The sequence below is a fragment of the Gavialis gangeticus genome, unplaced genomic scaffold (genome assembly GCF_001723915.1).
Source record: "Gavialis gangeticus isolate Ggan-Ray unplaced genomic scaffold, GavGan_comp1, whole genome shotgun sequence".
Lineage (NCBI taxonomy): Eukaryota > Metazoa > Chordata > Crocodylia > Gavialidae > Gavialis > Gavialis gangeticus.
Window position 1 is genome coordinate 120,365,528 of NW_017729024.1, and position 8,259 is coordinate 120,373,786.

The 8,259-nt window shown below is 45.2% G+C and overlaps 1 protein-coding gene across 1 annotated transcript in view; it reads right to left on the minus strand.

Annotated features, from left to right (window-relative positions):
* RCL1 (RNA terminal phosphate cyclase like 1) overlaps positions 1–8,259 on the minus strand; it is a 79,736-nt gene that overhangs the window by 21,464 nt on the left and 50,013 nt on the right. The gene's annotated exons all lie outside the window — the stretch shown is intronic.

Below are 8,259 nucleotides of genomic sequence, written 5' to 3' on the forward strand. Positions count from 1 at the left end.
GCAGGGGGCGCTAGCGGGATCACGGCTGCTCGTAGGGCCCGCCCCATGACATCCCTCCCTTCTGATTGCTTCAACCCACCCGCCCTCCCTTGGCAGGTGGCACCCCCTATCCTTTTCTTCTCCATGCACTATCCCCTGTATTTAAATAATTTTATTCCTTTCTATTTAGTACCTCTGCTCTCTGCATGTACAAAGTAAGCTTCCACTTGAGGTACATGCCTCTCTGAACAAGTTAGTCTCTAAGGCTAAGTGCAGACATTCAAAAAGCCCCCAGCAGAAGCCCTCTGTTGTGCTTTACTCAGCTGGCCAGAGGGAGGAGGCAGGGTAGGGATCAAAGGCTGTCAATACCTCCTGGGATGATGGCAATTGTACTTGTGCTCTAAGTTAACCATTGATGGGATCTGGCACACACCTTTGATAAAGGACTCTAAAGTGTGATCTGCCATTTTTAAAGCTGTGAACATCTGTTCAGTTACAGATTTTAGAGTGCTTTCTGCAATCAGCTGATTATTGGCTGGCTCCAGGGAATGTACCATGGCTGGTTGGAGCCCTGGTGCAGTCCCTCTCTGGCCAATCAGCTGATCATCGGGCATCTGGCTTTCAGTGTGTTAGGTGCAAGGGGAGGCCAGAATCATAATCCCAGTAGGACGCAATGGAGATCTGATCCCCCAGTTTGAAAATCGTGAGCCCTCCTATGCACATATAGCATGGCAGAAGGCAAGATTGCTGGAATTGGGGATCAATTCCCAAAGCACCTCCTGCCTTCCTGTTTTGCTCAGATTCAGACACATTTGGTATACACGTTCCCCTCCCTTGCACATGTGAACATGTTCACATGCTTTCAAAAATGAAATGTGTTGCAAGAGTTTCAGCTTTGTTTTTGGATGACAGCTCACCTCTTTATCTTAACAGTAAAGATAGATTTCAACAGGTCCTAGGCCCTCACATTATTTTTGACTGAGAATTAATCTGATCATAATGAATATACGCATTAACGTCTTTTCCGCTTTCTTCAGCCCCTTCCGTTTTTGTTACCTGTTTGTTATGGCAAACTTTCACTAGGTACTTTCCCACGGTAAAGGAGGAACCACGTAAGGCTTCTAGAGCTGCAGCTCAGAAAGGCCTGTGGGGCCTTCTGCTGTGAGATACGGGTATGGTTGGCCTATATCACAGGGTGTTACGAGTGCTGCAAGAGCCAGTCATTACTCACTTAGTACCCATAATTCTTGGCTCTATCTTCAATCCCATCTCCATCCTGGTAGTAAACATACAAAAACATAGTTTGTATGTGACTGGCTGCTTTCTTTCACAAACTTGTGCACCTTGTCACATACCATAAGCTCTTCAGGGTCAGACTTGTACAGAACTTAGCAGGACATTATATTTCACACAAAAAATGGAGAGCATTAGACAACTTTAACAGGAGATCCTACTGGGCAGTTTCTAACAGAAGCCATGATGATTCTGCAAGGCCTGACATATTTCAGTGTTAATTTTCTCAGTAACTGGAGCAGGACTGTGAAGTTCATCTTTGGTGCTCACAGGTCTCCCCCTACTGATCAACAATTTAATTGTTACACAGTGAAACGTGGCTGTCCTAGGAAGGTATGGCTGCAGAAGAAACCACTTTTCAAGAGGCAAGATCCAATTCCATAAAAGGTAACAAACATCAGGAGAGAGAGCTTATACTGAAAGCTAATTTCAACGAATAGTCTGTACAAAGTTAAGTCAGTAGAAGATGGGCTCAGAGGCAGGCTGTGTTCGGCTCTATTTGAAGTTTTTTCAAGATGTAACTTTGTTGCTCTCCTAAATTCCCTCTGATCAGCACATACATTCCAGGTCTGTGGACATCCTTCAGCCCAACAATTGGGGAAAGTGAACCCCACGAGTTGTCTAGCATTGGGGATCTGGGGTGTGAGTAAAGCCTGGACTTCAGCTTTTCATCAGCATTTCAGACCTTAGTATTACTGTCTTCTGCACAACCCCTGATGACCAATCATGTGGTTTTGTTTATTGGTAACTTTTTAAAGTGCATTTATTCAGCACAGAGAGTACAAAGGTAACAAGAGATGGTGAAAAGGCCAAATACTTGAAATTAAACTATTACAGATACAATGCAGATTAGATGATTAAAAGCATAAGGAGCTTGTGCCATTTGTGGCACACCATTTTTAAACAACTGACAGAACTCCCATCTACATTTGATTGACATTATTTTAAAAACCATTATTATAAAAATAAGTAACAAACGCAAGCAAATTACATTTTTATACATCTTGCTTGTAGCAAATAGTGGATCAACAACTAATGGTTGAACTAACTCAGGGGCAGCCACCCTATGGCACAAGTCCATTGGGCAGCCTCTGTGTGGCACCTAGGAGATCACATGGGTGATGGGGCAGGCGGCTCACCAGCCAATAGGACAGGAAGCAGAAAGCAGAGCAGGAGATTAGGAAGGGAGTGCAAGGCAGGAAGCAAAAAGCAGAGCAGCACATTGGGCACAAGAAGGGAATCAGAGTGGCTCCTGTGGAGGGGGGCACATGGGGCTAATTTGTGGCACTCCTGCCAAAAGGCTGGCCCCCTCTAAAATAACTAATGGTTATAGTTGTTTTGGATGATCTAGCTGATCTAACCAAGAAAGCAGTTATCTGACCTGAAAACTTTCAAAAAGTTAAGTTTAATAAGAGAGAACTTATACAAGAATGGCATTTGTCACCTTTACTCAATAATCACTTGGTCTGCAAGCACTGTAAGCTCAGACTTTCTCCTTTTGGTGGTTCAACTCATCACTTTTTGTATACAAGGCACTAAATAGAATGATATGGTACATTATTCCCCTATTAGCATTTGCTTTAAGGAGAACTGGAGCAGCAAAAAAGGGTTTCAATTTTAGCACAAATGTTAGATAACTACTGGAATACTTATTTTGGACAGTACAGAGCAGTATATAATATAGTCTCTCTTTCCTGAGTGTAATACCTTTTTCTTTACTTAGAAACTTCATTGCTTTGTTCCCTACACACATGCTTAGATCCAAAAAAACACATTCAACAGACGGACATATTTTCTGAATACTGATTTTGCTACATGGATCTGGCTGATGACATAACTATATGCCATGTGGCTGAACCCCAACAGTATCAACTTCTCTACAGCACCTTTTAAATACTTTAAAGTAGACTTTCAAAAAAAATTTTGGTGGAAGTTTCAGACTAATTCAAACTCGCATTCAAATAAATAGGGAAGTAATCAGATCACTTAGCACTGACAGCAAGATTATGATTTCTATTACATTGTACTTAATGGCCCAACCTTACATTAGTCTTTCACTGCAGCACACACTGTACAAACCAGCACGAAGGAGAAGAGTAAAGAGTTTTTTCTACATACCTCAAGGTACCAGGCATAGGTCATGAACGCTGCGATGGTGGGGCAGATGGAGCATCCCACAAGAGCATGTGCTCGGCAGTGAACCCAGAAGTGGACAGGAAGTCATTTCGGTCCACTTCTGGGTCCAGCCCCACGTGCTCCCCCCCAACTCGGTGTTCAGCCATGGGGGTACCCCAGGTGCCTCCCCAGATCCAGGAGGCACCAGTTGCTGAACTTGGAGGGTGCAAGGGGGGCCCCCCCCATGCACTCCCCAGCCAACCTGTAAGTGGACCAGAAGTGCTTCTGGTCCATTTCTGGGTCTGCTGTCGAGTGTGCTGGGGACCCCCGCAACCCTCCTGTGGGATGCTCCATCTGCTCCAGCATCACAGCGTTGACGAGCCTCCTGGTACCTTGAGATATGTAGAAAAAACATTTAAAGCTGTGTCTATGTCGGAATCATTGAATCTTTCTGAATCTCTCCAAATCGATTTGGAGGGTTCTGATTCGATTCAGAGAGATTAAAGGGTCTCCCAATTTGATGCAGATTTGAAGATTTGGCCGATGAATTGAGCTGAATCTCTGCTGAATCAAATCAGCAACTAAAGCTTTGCACAGCCCTAGCGACCACATCACCCCTGGATCCACCCCTGCCATGGAATAACTAACTTCCAAGTCAGTAGTTTTACAGTTCTGACTCACTCACGTCCCCAACTACATTGAGCTTAGAGTATTGTGGAACTTGAATTGGAGATTTTGGGTGTGGAAGAGAATCAAAGTCAGAGACAAATTTAAAGAATAATGAGCCAACTCTGTAGCAAGACAAGCCCACAGCATGGCCTCTGTCCTGAACAGCTTACAAACTGAACAGGCAAGGCCTACAATGGGAGGGGAAGGGACTTGTCTAAAACTACAGAGGAAGCCAGTGACAAAACTTGGGAAAGAGTCTTGTCCTCTAGCATTCCAGTCCAGTGCCCTGCATATGGATGAGACCTCTCTTATGTCTGAGAAAACCAGGAAAAGCCTGTCCTCAGGAGTGCTGTCTGTTGATGAAGCTTTCAACCACTGCAGCTGGGAAGCATTAGGTCTAATGAGGCTGAAGGTACTGAAGATACACATCTATGCTCCTCTGATGGGAATGGAATCTAACATGGACAGGGATTCATGTAAAAACCCACAAGCTTTGGAAAACTCCTTGAGATTAGGGACCCCATTTACTCCTGATTTAGAAGGATGCACCAACTGGGGAAGGAAGTAAGGAAATGTGTCCATCCCCAAAAGCAGGCAAAACGTTTCTACGATTGCCCTCCTGTGAGAGAAGACAGTGGCAAGGTAGGAATTGTGCATCCCTGCGGAGCACGTATGTACTGGGGGGGTTGGTATATGTATATGGTGTGTTGGGGGGGTCCTTCTGAGGGGAGCAAAGAGTTGTGTCTGGTGTGTGGGAGGGTGTGTGGCTGGGGTGTGGGGGTTGGAGTGTTTGTGTGGGGAGGGTATGGATGTGTGTGGGATGTGGATGGATGGGGTTTGGAGGTGGGGGATATGGTGTATGGGTGGTGTTGGATGTGTGTGGGAGGTAGAGAGTGTGGTATGTGGGGGATGTGGGGGTGTGGCACCCACATGGCAGGAAGGTGCTGAGTCAGTGCACTACCTTTCACTTTCTAGCTGCTCTTTGGCTTGAACTTGCTGAAGAGCTCCCAAAGAAGGGTTGCATCATTCTTCAAGGTGGCTTTTTGACAGCCCCTCTGGGCTCTGAAGGCTAATGCCAACATAACCACATGTGGTAAGAACCAGGTCTTAAAGAATTCAACAGCAGCGCTGCCCCGTCCCTGATGCTACCGTAATGCACGCTGTCAAGTCAAAGTCTTGACAGTCCTTAGCACTTAACTTTACCACAATCTCTTCCATGTTGGCAGGACTGTTAAGGAAACAAAAAAACTTTAAAAGCTACTTTAGTTCTCAGCCTCCCAGGGGGCCAAAATCAGCCATTTCCCATACAGTACATGTTGACTCACTAATAGGTAAAATGCTGAAATCACCTGAGCTACGAAGAGTCTGCATTCCTGCCTCAAACTGCTTACCACCTTCACACACAAAAATCACATCCGTTGGCCATCTCCAAAAAATTTCACTCTCTTTCAGTTTTGACATTTGGCACTTGCCTCTTAGGACAGCACCTATGCTATACCTGGGAACATCACTATGAGGCACGTCCTGTCCACTTGCTTCTACTCCATGTGCACCAACTCTCACGAACAAGGTAATGCAAACCCCTCAATGTCAGCTTTAACACAGGCCCAGTGCCATCCATAGGTTGGCTGCCTTGAGCATGTATGCTGAGAGCTCTACCTCATTGCCAGGATTGGATCCATACAGAGTGGGAATGAATGAGCAGGGCAATCTTGGGTGCAGCCAGGATTATTATGCAGCAACTTAAAATGAATTTGCTTGAAGTCTGTGCCATTAGAATGCATGGTCTTCTGGTAGGCCGCTGTCTCTACCTATTCTGTAAAATGTTTGACATACTTTGGTGCTGAAAAATACAGTAGTAATAAATAACTAGGCAGTTTCCCTAGTGGCACATAGTTTTAATTTACAAATGCTGTGTGGTTTTATAGCTTTTTAAGTAAAAAATAGCCACTGCTGCTGGAACCCAAGTGGAAATCAGTATTTGGCAGGAAATTGGATTTCTGACTCTTCTTGTCATCTAAAAGGTGCTTGTGGGAAGGGAAGGATTTTCCAGAGCAGGAGATACAGGAAGCTTTTTTGTAATCAAGCAACAAGACTCTGAATTCAGTTTTTTTAAACAGAAGTAGCAAACGGCTGTTGCTGTAGGCAATTGCAACTGGAGACATACAACAGCAGTTTCCTCTGACTAACTCCTCTCCACTTACAAAGAGCTGAGCTTTCAATTGCGAGTGGACTAATTGCACCTTCAAGAATATGTGCACTAGGATTAGTATTTCTGAGAGCCCTACCTCATTGCCAGGACTGGATCCATACAGAGTGGGAGTGAATGAGCTGCAGACAGTAAGGAACCAAGGGCTTGAAGGGACCTCCTAAGTCTTGAGTCTGGTTCCCTGCTACCACAGGCAGCCACATGACCCAGCTTCTACCTTCTATGGACACATACACAAGGCTGTAACAATGCCTGGTACCCCCTGACTGTATGGCTCACAATATCCTTGACAAAGGCTGTTTATGGTAGAAGACTGCATCTTCCCCTTGCCTTGCATCTAAACCTATAGAAAATAAGGTTGAGCTAATAATGTTGCTTGACAGTTCTGAGACCTGATTCAGTGATGTAGAGAGGTGTGGGCCGTCCCAGGCTACATATCAAGTGACGTCCAAGTACCTATATTTCTTGTAGAGGTCCTACCCTGTGGCTGACAGTATTCTTAACCCTATATCTAATCCTTTGTAGCTTCTTACAAGTAATTAGCAGAGACAAGAATGGAAGATTTCAGCCCCAATGGAGTTATCAGTGAAAGTTGTAAGTGAAAGCAGACATTTATAACAGAAGCTGTAATGATATACACACGAGATAATTTACTGAGTTACAACCATGGCTACTGCACTTTAATACCACTGTGAATGCTACCAGGGCAGGTTACTTCTAGTTCAGTGAAATTAAATTTCCAGCACTAAGTACAATATACAGATGGGTGCCTCAGAAAAACTGGCTACCCTATGTCAATATCAGCAGTCTCTTCTCTCATTTTAAGGCTTAGGGAAATGCATTTCAATAGTCTGTAAGATGTCTTTGTCAAATCAGAAACTATAAATATAATGATACAGTAACTGCTGAATCTATCCCAAGACTGAAAGCCTATTATCTGCACAAAAACTCAGCACAAACAAATAACAATAGTTTCTAGACATGATACACATATTACACTTTTGGTAGGTAGTAATCCACTCGGACACCTACTCAAATGATGTCTCAGCTTCTTTCTAGTCCATCAATCCACCATCTTCTCCACATAATGAATAAAAGTTCTGTCAATGCATTTTCCCCCAAAAGCCCACAAAGACCAAAGTGTCCATTGAAAATATTATACTAGACAGATATGATAAAGTCTCTATTTTGTTTTGAGGGAAGTTGTAAAAGACAGTATGGAGCTCCTGTTCCTCTGAGACAGAGACTGCAATAGAAAGAGTCCCAGGTAGTTGAACAGGGGTTAGCTGCAGGAGGGAAGGGAACTGTAGCCGAGGTGCAGTAAGCTGCCCATCGGGATGAATGGTGACACCTGTAGATGGTCAAGAGAACACCTGGCTGGAAGGGGAAAGAGCCCAGGAAATATAAACCTGAGTTCCTGAGGCAGAGGGGCAGCGTAGCCCTTAACTCTGCAGAGAGAGGAGCTCATGCCAACTCAGACTGGGGCGAGGGAGCTGTAGGCCATGGCAGGTACTCCCAGGGCAGAGGGAGCCAGTGGGAAGATGGCCTGGCAGTCATATGATGACTCAGAGAGGACCTGTTCTAGTTTATACTGAAGGACTGGAGGTGGCTATAAGGGGAGGGCAGGAGGCCACAGGGGTGTCTGAGGGGCATGCTAGGTTGATCTCTGCCAGGGGCAGGGGTGCAAGGGACAGGCAGGCTAAGGCCAAGAAGGTCAGGGCCTGAGCCCAGAGATGGCAACAAGGGCAGCCAGGGGCCCACAAGAGGAAACAACTGGAAAGGCCCAATGGGCCTAGGCTACCAGTCAACAGCCAGAGTAACCTGTAGGCCAAAGCTAAGAAGGCTGAAGCCTATACAGGAAGCCAAAACGGTAACTGAGTGACATCTGCAAGGCACAGGCGTGGCTATGGGGGTGGCAGGACGCCACAATTAAGAGCCCTAAGGCTTAAATAAGGCTACAGTTAGACCTAGATAGGCTACAAGGATGGGCGGAG